The sequence below is a fragment of the Saccopteryx bilineata genome, unplaced genomic scaffold (assembly GCF_036850765.1).
Source record: "Saccopteryx bilineata isolate mSacBil1 unplaced genomic scaffold, mSacBil1_pri_phased_curated manual_scaffold_53, whole genome shotgun sequence".
NCBI classification, from domain to species: domain Eukaryota; kingdom Metazoa; phylum Chordata; class Mammalia; order Chiroptera; family Emballonuridae; genus Saccopteryx; species Saccopteryx bilineata.
In genome coordinates, this window is record NW_027095478.1 from 7014 (window position 1) to 19386 (window position 12373).

At 42.2% G+C, this 12373-nt stretch overlaps 1 pseudogene; it reads left to right on the forward strand.

Moving 5' to 3' along the window:
* The first annotated feature begins 2011 nt into the window (after window positions 1-2011).
* Window positions 2012-3767, forward strand: LOC136318353 (tubulin beta-5 chain pseudogene; annotated as a pseudogene).
* The last annotated feature ends 8606 nt before the right edge of the window (window positions 3768-12373 follow it).

The following is a 12373-nucleotide window of genomic DNA, read 5'->3' on the forward strand; positions in this document are numbered from 1 at the left end:
TGGCTTCTTGTTCTCTATTTATAAAATAATATAATCAGATCACTCCGTGGTGCCAAAATTCTCCTCTAGCTCCAGCATTCTGTTTATTCCATAAGCACTGACTTGCGTGAATGACAGTGCCAATTTATGACATTTGCTATCATTCTACAGGTAGCCCTGCAGGTAAACAACGAGGCACATTTTTTGAGTCCTGCCTTGATTACTTTTATTAAATCTAGGAATTTCAGGAGTCCAAGAAATTCAACTTTGTGAAACTAGTAAGTTCCATGTATTCTTTAATGCTCTAAAAATATTTTCTGAATGCTTGGTAAATGTGGAGAACTTTGATTGTAAACTTGGGATCTAAAAGAATGTGAATGTGTATAATTGTAATGAATCTCTCTCTTTCCTCTCCCAATTTTTCTCTCTAGCTATGATTTGTTTTTCTCTTTATTTCTTCCTCTCTTCTTTCTTTCTCTGAATTTCTCTATTACCCTTCTTTTCATCTTGTTTTTCTTCTTTCCTTCCTGCCATGCTTTCATAAAGCCTTTGAAAGTGCCCATCATATACCAGACATTACGCTAAGAACTCATGTTCCTGCACTCAATGACTTTCCATTCTACTATTTTTACTTCTGTCTTTTTAACTTTTTTAATTTAAATCTCTTTAATTTATTATAAAGTATGATGTGCTTTGATTTGTCAACTATATTAAATTTTAACAATTTTTTATTATAAAAATGTTTTCTTATTGCAGAAATGGTAGAAAAATTATAAGAAAAACAAAAAAACCCAAATTTCCCATATAGAGATATTTACTGTTAATACGACATTTTCATCCCATAGTTTCTGTGTACCTATAATATTTCTCTATATGTACCAAGGTAGAATGGATTTGTGTACATCTGTGTGCATAGATATGAATTGCACATGAGCATATCTCTCTGTGTCAATGTGTGTCTGTCTTTTGTGTATATCTGTATATGTATACTGATAGATACATAAATTACAACTGCCCTTTTGCTGTTTTGCTTGGCTGCCTGACTCCACTCTTAATTACCAGACAATCGCTTCTGGGACAATGGAATTCCAGGAAGCTGGTCAATCACCCCCAAAGAGGAGTGTTTTAGCAAGCCAAACATACCAGCACACCCTTGCTCGAGGCTATCCGAAACCCTGTAAAGTTTTATCTCAGTCTGTTTTGGGGCCCTTTTTCCAAGAAGTGCCCTGGCAGGTCTTTCTCCTCTAATGAAGCCTGCACATCTGGTGTTTGAGTGCTGTCTCATTCTTATATATACAAATGAGTATTTACTCCCTTATCCAATAAATACTTATTATAACTTTGTTATGTGCTGGGCACTGTGCTCAACACTGGTTGTCTATAGTTAATGAGACAGACGCACTTTCTGTCTCTATGAATATTACACTGTCATGGGGTAGACAGAGGGAATAAAAAATATACAAAAATAATATAATTATCAGTTGTCACAAGCACTGGATTTAGCTGTGCAATGTCTTTGGTCCCAGTTTTGATTGATCATGGTGAGGTCCAGTATCTCAGTTTCTTGGAAGGCTGAGCTGAGGCCTAAGTCTCAGTCCTTTAGCAATGCATGTTCTCATCTATAAAACTGAGAAAATTTACAAGTAATGAAACAAATACCCTGGGAGGTGTTCTGTGACCAAAAAAACCTAGCTTGTAAGTGGTGACCCTGGCTCGGATAACTTCTGGATGCCCCCAGCTTAGGGGGTCTCTCAGTCTGGACTGATACCATGGCACAAGAAAAAAGAGGCAACTTTGAGCTAAACTATTAGAAATAGTGTTTATGCCCCTGACTGTAGAGCAAAGAAAAGACTTTTGGTGTTGTCACCACAGCAGACTAGATTATTATTTTATTTTTTAAATTACCTTAGGGTTTTTTTAGTACTTTTATTTTTTCCAAAAGACAATGGCATTCTCTCACAAGAGAGCTCAGTATAAGTTGCCCCCACAGTCAGAAGAGCAAGCTCAGCAATCACAGAGCCGGCGCCCAGCCATGAGGGAGATCGTGCACATCCAGGCAGGCCAGAGTGGGAACCAGATAGGCACCAAGTTTTGGGAAGTGATCAGCAATGAACACAGTATCAACCCTGGTGGGAGGCTACGTGGGTGACTCGGCCTTGGCAGCTGGAGAGAATCAACGTCTACTACAATGAGTCATCATCTCAGAAATACGTGCCCAGGGCCGCCCTCGTGGACTTGGAACCTGGCACCATGGACAGTGTGCGGTCTGGGCCTTTTGGGCAGCTCTTCTGCCTGACAACTTCATCTTTGGACAAACCGGTGCAGGGAACAACTGGGCCAAGGGGCACTACACAGAAGGAGCGGAGCTGGTGGACTCGGTGCTCTACGTGGTGAGGAAAGAGTGCGAGCACTGTGACTGCCTGCAGGGCTTCCAGCTGACCCACTCCCTTGGAGGAGGAATGGGGTCGGGCATGGGCACGCTGCTCATCAGCAAAATCAGAGAGGAGTACCCCGACAGGATCATGAACACCTTCAGCGTCATGCCCTCCCCCAAGGTCTCCGACACAGTGGTGGAGCCCTATAATGCCACCTTGTCAGTCCACCAGCTGGTGGAGAACACGGATGAGACCTATTGTATCGACATCGAGGCCCTTTACGACATCTGCTTCCGCACCCTGAAGCTGACCAACGCCCACCTACGGTGACCTCAACCACCTGGTATAAGCCACCATGAGTGGGGTCACCACCTCCCTACTGCTTCCCAGGCCAGCTCAATGCTGACCTCTGAAAGCTTGCAGTGAACATGGTCCCTTTCCCCCGCCTCCACTTCTTTATGCCCGGCTTTGCCCCCCTGAAAGCCAGAGGCAATCAGCAGTACCAGGGCGCTGACAGTGCCTGAACTGACTCAGCAAATGTTTGATGCTAAGAATATGATGGCGGCCTGTGACCCAAGACATGGGCGATACCTGACCGTGGCCACTGTCTTCCAGGGCCCCATGTCCATGAAGGAGGTGGACGAGCAGATGCTGGCCATCCAGAATAAGAACAGCAGCTACTTCATGGAGTGGATCCCCAACAACGTCAAGGTAGCTGTGTGCGACATCCCTCCCCGGGGCCTCAAGATGGCATCCACCTTCATTGGCAACAGCACAGCCATCCAGGAGCTGTTCAAGCGCATCTCAGAACAGTTTTCTGCCATGTTCCGCCGAAAGGCCTTCCTGCACTGGTTTACAGGAGAAGGCATGGACGAGATGGAGTTCACCGAGGCTGAGAGCAACATGAATGACTTGGTGTCTGAGTACCAGCAATATCAAGAGGCCACAGCCAATGACGGAAAGGAAGCTTTTGAAGATGATGAAGAGGAGATCAATGAATAGAGAAGCAAGGAGCATTCCTGTCTCAGATACAATTCAGATTTTCTTTAACTCCAATGTGTTTTAACTGTAACGGCCATCAAATGATGCACTGGTCTGAATATATGGGTGCAGGCCCCTCCCAAATGCAATAGAATTGTACTCTGTTATCTAGAATAAAGAAAGCACATTAAAATAGATAATTGGTAGTCCTATCCAATCAGATCAGGCCAGGGGCATTTTCTAGAGGATTTTAATGAACATCAGGGCATCAGTAAAGGGCTAGATAAATAAAACCCACCTTCTATTAAGTGGTTCAGTCATGTCTGAGAAGTAGCAGGGAAGTTAGAAGTGTTTTCATCCTTTGTGAAATGCTGTGTAGTGTTGCCTTATACTGAATATGCAAGAATGACCTTTGAAACAATTTATTCATAATAAAACACTAAAACTATTTTAAAAAAGAGAGAGAGAGAGCTCAGTATGTTAGAGCATCACACCCATACAGTGATGTCATAGGATTGATCCTGGGTCAAGGCACATACAGAAACGGATTGATGTTTCTGACTATCTGTCGGTCTCCCCCCTTCCTTTCTCTAACATTAATAATTAAATTTTTTTAAAAAAATGTAAAAAATGACAATGGCTTTTTTGTTGTTGTTGCAGCTTAAATTGTATAGAGGAATAAATTATTTTTTTCAAAATATCATCCCAACAGAAAAAAAAAAACTGGTAAGGTTGTAAAGTGCCATATTTGCCCATATATAAGGTGTCTCCATGTATAAAACGCACCTTAATTTTGGGGCCCAAATTTTGAGAAAAAGATAACAAATATGAATAAGCAGGAAATGAAAATAAAAACCTGCAAGCACTCTATAAGATGCACCCAATTTTTAGAACGCAAATTTTTCAAAAAAGGATCAGTCTTATAGATGGGGAAATATGGTATACACCCTCGAGATGTCTCTGTGAACATTTCTTTCTTTTACTTTCTCTGGATTTAATTTACTATCCTGGTTCTTAATATGGGTTAAAAGGCTGTGTATTTTCTTTTTTTTTTCCCTAAAACGTATTCATCACTACATTTTTCCATAGGTTTTCTTATGTAGTTTTAATTTTTATTAATTTTAAAGTATTTTGTATCTTAAATTGTTGAGTTTGAGGAGGGTTTATCTAGGAGTAAATGTCTTAACTTAAAAAAGTAAGGGTTTTCTAGTTAGTTTCTATTACTGATTTCTAGATTAAGTGTAATGACAAGAAGAAACATGCTTTATATCATTTCAATGGTTTGAAGGTGGTTGAAACTTGCTTGAAAGAACATACAGTATGATCTCTGGTAAATGTTTTCCAAGAGCGCTTCTCTGCTGCCACGTTGTGTGCATCTTGAGAATAAAACCTAGGTAAAAGTCACCAGAAAGTTTTTTCCTCTGCTGCTTATCTGGGTGCATGAAGCCAGAAATTGTCAACCTACTTCTGCATCACTGATGTGTCTTTTCCCATTTATTCACTTTGAATTTTTTTTGCACTCTTCCATTTTAGGCATGGGGCAGAAATGATGAGAGGTGGGGAAACAAGGCTTGCTGATGGCCTGAGGTGCAGACAGCATAGAGTGGGGCTCACAACATGGGGCAAGGGCTGCGTGGGGGGCAGGGAACTGGGCATGGCTGCGAAGGGCAGGACAGGCTAGGAACTGGTGCGTGGTAGAAACCTTGTGGGTTGTGGAATGCGCAGATTGGGGAGGGGCAGGATGTGAGACTGGGTGGGGCATGGGGCGGGCATGGTGTGGGGCATAAGTTGCGAGGGGCAATGATGGCAAGAAGTGGGGCGGATGTCGCGGAGCTACACGGGGCAGGGTGAACAGCAATGTGATGAAGAGGCATGTGGGACACCACAGGACAGGGTAGACAGCGAGGGGCAGGGGCATTGCAAGGCTTTGACACTGCAGGACCTGGACTTCAAAGGCAGGACACTTCCCTGTGGCAACTGAGTCCCTGGAAAGGAGCTGCAGCCTCTCCTAGGAGCTTCCTCCCTGGAGAGGGGGTAACTCCCTGGAGAGGGTCTCTGGTTTTGGATTTGGTGACCATCCGAGTGAGGGGCTGTCCCTCCATAGAGTGGCTCTACTTCCATGGAGAAGCGACATCTCCCTGGAGATGTTTAGTGAGGAGAGGGAGCCTCCCCCCACACACTGGAATCTCCCTTGTCAACTTAAGCAATGTCCAGACCTGTAGAATATTTATGAGTTTATTTTAGCCAAACTCATGTCAATTGCTAGTAATCAAAGTCTCAGCGGATTGAAAAAATGGTGTTTAGCCCAGTATTTTGTGATAGATATATGAATTTACCAAAACTTCCAACTGCCCTTTGGTTGTTTCACCTGGCTGCCTGACCTCACCTTTACATACTGGACAGTCGCCCCTGAGGAAGAAGGCTTCCAGGGAGCTGAAATTGTAAAACCGCTGAAGGGAACATACCAGACCTTCTGACTGAGTACTTGCTCAAGGCTCTTCCAAACCCTATAAAATTCACCTCATAGTCTGTACCAGTGCCCTTCTCCCAAGAGTAATGCATGGCAGGGTTTCTCTCTTTCTTTCAATAAAGCCTGTTACTCTGGTCTTTTCAGACTCCAATGGATTCTTATATTTGGTGCTGAAACCCAAGATGGGGTACTGGTTTCCTGCACAATCCCTCTTTGTCATCCAAACTTACAATCAGAGAAGCAATGAGTAGTGGCAGCTCATCCCAGGCTTACTTTCTGATTCTGTTTAAACGTGTAATAGTAGGTAGATTGGCCAACAATCTGACCCTGTTGCAAATCCCTGCTGGACGAGAAGGTAAGGAGTTTTCTTCCTTCCCCTTCCCTGGTCAGCTTATCTTTTCCACAAAAATTTTCTCTGGTCAGATGGATTTCTCTGACATGCCTCAGCTTTTATTTTTTATTTTTTATTCATTTTAGAGAGGAGAGAGAAAGGGAGAGAGAAAAACAGAGAGGAGAGAGGAGAGAGAGACAGAGAGAGAAGGTGGGGAGGAGCTGGAAGCATCAACTCCCATATGTGCCTTTACTAGGCAAGCCCAGGTTTTCAAACTGGCGACCTCAGCATTTCCAGGTTGACGCATTATCCACTGCGCTACCACAGGTTAGGCATGCCTCAGCTTTTAAGGGGATTGACTTTCACTCTCAGTAGAGTGCTCAAAAGACTAGGCGCCTAGCAAAACCTCTCTATTCTCTCTCTCTCTTGGAGCTCCCTGACAGGTGGTGATGACCTCTATCAGGAAAGACTCCTTCACACAAAGATTTTCTTCTATTGGAACAGTGAAAAAAGGTGGAAACACCCCCTCTTGCTCACCTGTCTCCATTATAAGCTTTTCAGAGTCTAAGCCTTCTGACCAGACTTCTCTAGGATGTCTCAAAAAACCTCACTAAGTTGGGCCTCACTGACATTAAGCCAAAAAAAACCTCATTTTATTTCTCTAGCACAGCGTGTCCTGAATACAAATTAGACAATGACTCCTATTGGCCTGAAAATGGGACATTCAATTACAATATTCTATGAGATCTTGACAATTTCTGCCACCAGACTGGAAAGGCCTCAGAAATTGATTATATGCAGCCTTTCTTCTCCCTTCACTCTTGTCCTTAATCTCTGTGCTGCATGTTCTACACGCAGACCGTTTTTTGGCAAAGAAACCTCACCTAAAACCTGCGCTCCTAATCTTTCCTTCTCCATGGACTCCCAACTTTCTCCAACACCTGCCTGACCCCTGGGGGAGCCCCTCTTTTGGGACTCCTCTCTGGTCCCTCTGCAGACCTCTGCCACTGGAGTCTCTTCCCTCCAGAAAGCCCCCTCTCTTCGCAGGATCCTTTTTCTTATTAACATGCAAATACCAGTCACTCTTTCACCTCCCCTGCTGGCCAGAGGCCCCTCCTTTCTCCACTGTGTTTTTAAACCCCTACTCCCTTCTTACAGATGGGTGGCTCTGTCTCTTTTTCTTGTTTGACCCATTCTCCCTTCCCCACTGACTTCGGCTGCATCTTACACATCCTCCCACCCCAAGGGCTTCGGCTGTCTCTCCCCTCTCTCCACCGGCTTTGGCTGCATCTTACCCATTTCCCCTCCCCACAGTCACCTATGCCTTCCTCCACCTCGTCTTTTCTCCTCTCCTCAGAACTCTAAATCTTTTTGACTCCTCTGACTACATGGTGCCACCACCAGCACTTTAATCTCCTCCCATTCCTCCTGCAAATTCTGACCCTGCTTTTTTCCACCCAGGTGTTCATGTTGTCCATTCTTCTTCTTTCTCTCTTCCTCCCCTCTATGCTGAGAACTCCTTGCCATCTCGAAAAACTTAAAAAGGTAGAGTTGTCTATTAAGCTGTGTGAAAAAGTAATCTGTTTTTCTCTTTGTCAGAAAATATCTCTAGTATAATTTTAATTGAAACAAGTAAAGCACGCTTATTTAAATTTCTTGATTTATGATTTATATATGAAGTCTTTGCTTACTGTGTAACTGTTTCTAAGGTCTCAAATCAATAATTACCCGCCTCTTAAATCAAGGCTTACTCATCCCCATGGACTCTCTCTGCAATATCCCCACCACCTGCAGTCTCACCTTAGATTGAACTTAGACCCTTCACAGTCTCCAACCACCTACCACTGCAAATCAAATCTTTTATTTCCTCAGTGTAATAGGCTTTTTTTTTGTAATAGGCTTCTTTAGACACTGGATTTCCAATTATGCTCTCTTAGTCAAGCCCCTCAGTAAGATCATCTGAGCATGGCTTTTAAGGTCTATAATGGCCAAGGGAGTAACAGAAAAGGCAAATAAGTCTCAAAAGATATCAGGAAATACCAGCTTTTGGCATATAATGTTAAAGGCTCCAGTGCCCTAAAGGGGTTCATAGGATTCCATCAGGATCCTGCTTCAAGAGTGGAAAGAAAGGTCATTGAACTGAAGCCTGCCTAGCATCCCGGCCCCAAGATGGAACACATCTTTGTGTGGAAAAAGGTACACTAAAAGATAAGCTGCCCACGTGTTCCCTGGAGGGAGGGTTCAGTCTCTTCTAGCCCTACTTCAGCTACCTATGACCTGAAATTTTCCAGCATGCTGGGAATTACCAATGAAGGCCCAAAGATGTTGTTCATGAGCCTAAGGTATTTCTTCCAAGTAGCAGATAAACTGATCTCATTTTTTTGTAAACACAAGGGCCATCTACTATGCCTTGCCTAAATATTTGAGTTTTATTTATCCTTCAAAGATCTCTACTGTGGGTATTTACAGTCTGCTTTGTTGCTTTATTTAATGTATAGTATCTCCTTTATTCCTCTTGTCTCAGTGTCCAATGACTATTTTAGGCTGGGACCCGCTGCTAATTCCAGCTAGAAGTAGTAGTCATTAGAACTTAAACTCTAGCTGCAAAGTGTAAAAATGAAACCACCCTTTCCCTAAGTATTTGCAGTATTCACAGGTTACTCAGCAGGCTGTTCAAAGACTGTCCAAGAGATGCTTCCAGCATTACATCACACAAGGACTGACTTTCATGTGGACAGGTCCACACACCAGGATCCTGAAAACTCACACTGCTTGTAAAGTAGAAAAATGGCATGCCTTACTCCAACCAGAAACCAGAAGCTAGTTGATCTACATATGGTGAATATATAAAAAAAACTAAGGACTCTTTTAATCAGATTTTTGAAAAAGGAAAACTATAGTAAAAAAAAGCCAACTTAATTGTCATGGAAGGTTAAAAATGTTTAAATCAAGAGTTCTAACTAGAAAGAAATTCTATGGTTTTGATAATAGAAGTTATAAGGTATGAAAATAGTTTTGAAAGAAAAAGCAAATTGTTATGAAAGCCTGTTATTTCTGAATAAGAAAGGTTATGAAAGTTGAAGGTTTATATAAGTTTTAGAAGATTTGTGCAGGTTGTAGAAAGTTTGTACCGAGAAAAAAGTATTTGAGCAGTCAGAAAACTGGTTTTTGAAAAATGTTTAATTAGTCACCCTAGTTAACAATCCTCTAATCTCTCCACTTATTGGGATAGCTCTTTCCTTCACCCTGACCATCTGGAGCTCAGAAACAGAGAAACAAAACTGACCCCTTGTCCTTCTATTCTCTATTTACCTCTCAGCCTGCCTCACCCAATCAGGAACTTTCTACTTGTGTGGGACCAACACCTATATGTTTCTTTCTACTAATTGGACAGAAACCAGTACCCTAATCTATCTCACCCCAATTATCAACCTAATTCCACCCCAAGAGCCTCTTCCAATTCCTAGTATACTACCCATCAATCTAAGGACCAAACGAGCTATACAGGTGATTCCTCCTCTTGTTGCTTTAAGAATTTCTTTAAAAATAGTTTTAGGGGCAGGAAACTGGTCACAACCTTGTCTTATTTCCTCTCTCTCTCTCTCTCTCTGAAGCCCAGTGAATTCATAAAAGACAAACCGAGTCATGGAATTAGTGGTTTCACACAACCTGGGTGTCTTGACTGTTGCCTTTTATTGGTCCACTCATTCTCCTGTTTATTTTTCTAAATTTTGGACACTGCCTTTTATGTTTGTTCACTACTTTCTTTCAGAACCACATGCAAACCTTCACCAATCAGAAAATTGGAAAAATCTACCTAACTCTACACACCAACCCTGAAACCTGCCTTTATGATACAGAAAAATCTGAAACCCTATATCAGCAAACCTATAAATTAACCCCTATTTTGAACAATGGTGAAAAAACACCTTGTTCTCGATGCTAGCACCAATTATAGGACCAATCCTAATTTTGTGCCCAATTTTAATGCTTGCCCCTTTTCTTTATCAAGTTCTGCAGATACCTACAATCTCCAGAATTACCTACAATCAAATGCTTTTACAACCCCTACTCTAACTGCCCCAGAGAGAGGTCCATGAAGGACGCCCCTGAATGGAGCAAGAAGTAGCTCCAGAAGATTGCTGGTTCTGGAAAACCTCCTTCTTGAACCTCATACCCTTTTCTTCCCCCCACCTCATTCCTTTTTATCATACCACAGAGTTGAAAATGATAGATATATGAATTTACCAAAACTTCCGACTGAACTTTGGTTGTTCTGCCTGGCTTCCTGACCTCACCCTTACTTACTGGACAATCACCCCTGAGGCAGAAAAGTTCCAGGATGCTGGCCAACTACCTCAAGGAGAAGCATTCCATGAAGCCAAAACCATAAAACAGCAGAAGGGAACATACCAGAACTTCTGACTCAGTACTTGCTCAAGGCTCTCTCAAACCCTATAAAATTCACCTCATAGTCTGGTACCAGTACCCTTCTCCCCAAAAAAGTGCATGGAAGGGTTTCTTTTTTTTCCAATAAAGCCTGTTAATCTGGTCTTTTCTGGATTCTTACATTTTGTACATCAGAATGAAAGTTGAAAATGGGGATTACATAAAATTGATTGGTGATAGATTAGGGAGGCCAAGAATGAGAATGCAAGAGTTGGAAATCTGTGGCAGAGATTTAAAGTAAAAATGTATATACTGAATTTTTTTTCATGTGGGCAGGAATAAGATAGCTAACAAGAACTGTGATAATAACAACAATGGGGGTGGTTGGCTTCTGCTCTGCTGATATGCTGGCTCTGAGAAGTGCAAAAAAAATTACCCTTATATTTCAAAGACATGCTATTGTTACACAGGCCAGTGCCCCATAGGCTTTTTAAATGTATTTTAATCATTTATTTGAAGTTATTTTATATTTCTAATTGTGATAAGTTTGGGTTTGTTTTTTTTCAGAAAATATCATTAATTCTTTAAAGCATAAGGAGCTCATGTGTCTCATTTATTAATATTTTTAGCCAGACCAGGCAGTGGCACAGTGGATAGAGCATTGTACTGAAATGCAGATTAGGGATCCCTGATTTGACTACCTACCTGATAGACAGGCATCAGGGCAGGAAAAGGGGAGGGGAAACAGAGGGGGTTTTATCTCATCCACTGAAGGAAGGGGGGTCAGCAATCACACTGTCTGCCAGAACTAAATCACCAAATGTTCAAACAGCCTTGAAATACTGTATGTTAGAGTATCATTGAAAGACAACCTTGGAAGATACAGTTAAAACGTACATGATCTTTAAGACCCCAACAGGTAGTGGTGCTCAAACAAGCTGAGTTGCCCACTTGTGTCTTGTGCAAAGTGCACAAGATTGCTTAATGAACTGCTTGCTTTGCTTGAACACTGCACCCTATCTCCCACCTGAATTCTTTCTCACCTAAGAAGCCCTCTTGGACCTGAGTTTTCTCTGGTGCCATTATCAGGTACATTATTGTAGATGCATAAGACAATAGACAGGCTCACATAAAGTAAGCCTTTGACCTTTGTTAGAGAAAAATACCTTTCTATACATGACTACCCACCACAAACTGCTTGCTTTTAGTTAGAAAGGTTTAATTTCAGACCATCCTGTGTGGTTATTTTAGGTCTATGAGTTTGTAAAGCTACTATGCAAGCCTCCCCTGAGCTTGTCAGTTTCAGCATGTGGCCCCTTTTTTGTTCACATCCTCCTTAGAGATGCTGGCTTCCTAGAAAAGTGCTCCCCTGTCACAGTAGATCCCAAGCTTTACATAGATTAGGGATCCCTGATTTGACTACCCCATGAAGTGTGACACTCCTCTTAACAGCAAGGCTGGGAGCCTCTTTGAGAATACTCTTGAGGGGGCTATACGGATTCTACTTATTGGTACTGAGACCAATCACCACCCAAGAAAAGACATGACCAACACAAGTTAATTGTAAGAATCACACAGGCAGTTCATTACTCACAGATCATATGGCATACCTGTGTACAGCTTACTGGGGCACCATCAGCGTGCTTGTCAACTGTCCTTGTTTAGAGCGGCCAGCATGGAGACTCCACATTCAATGTTTGAGCCTGGTCGAGTAACTGCAGCTGGAGACCCATTGGCTTTATTACCCTTTCTGGCATACATTTTCTAACAAGTGTTAATCTCTGGATTATCATACCAAGACACTTTTTGGGATTTCCTTGCAGAGAGCTTTTTTTTTGGTAATCTACA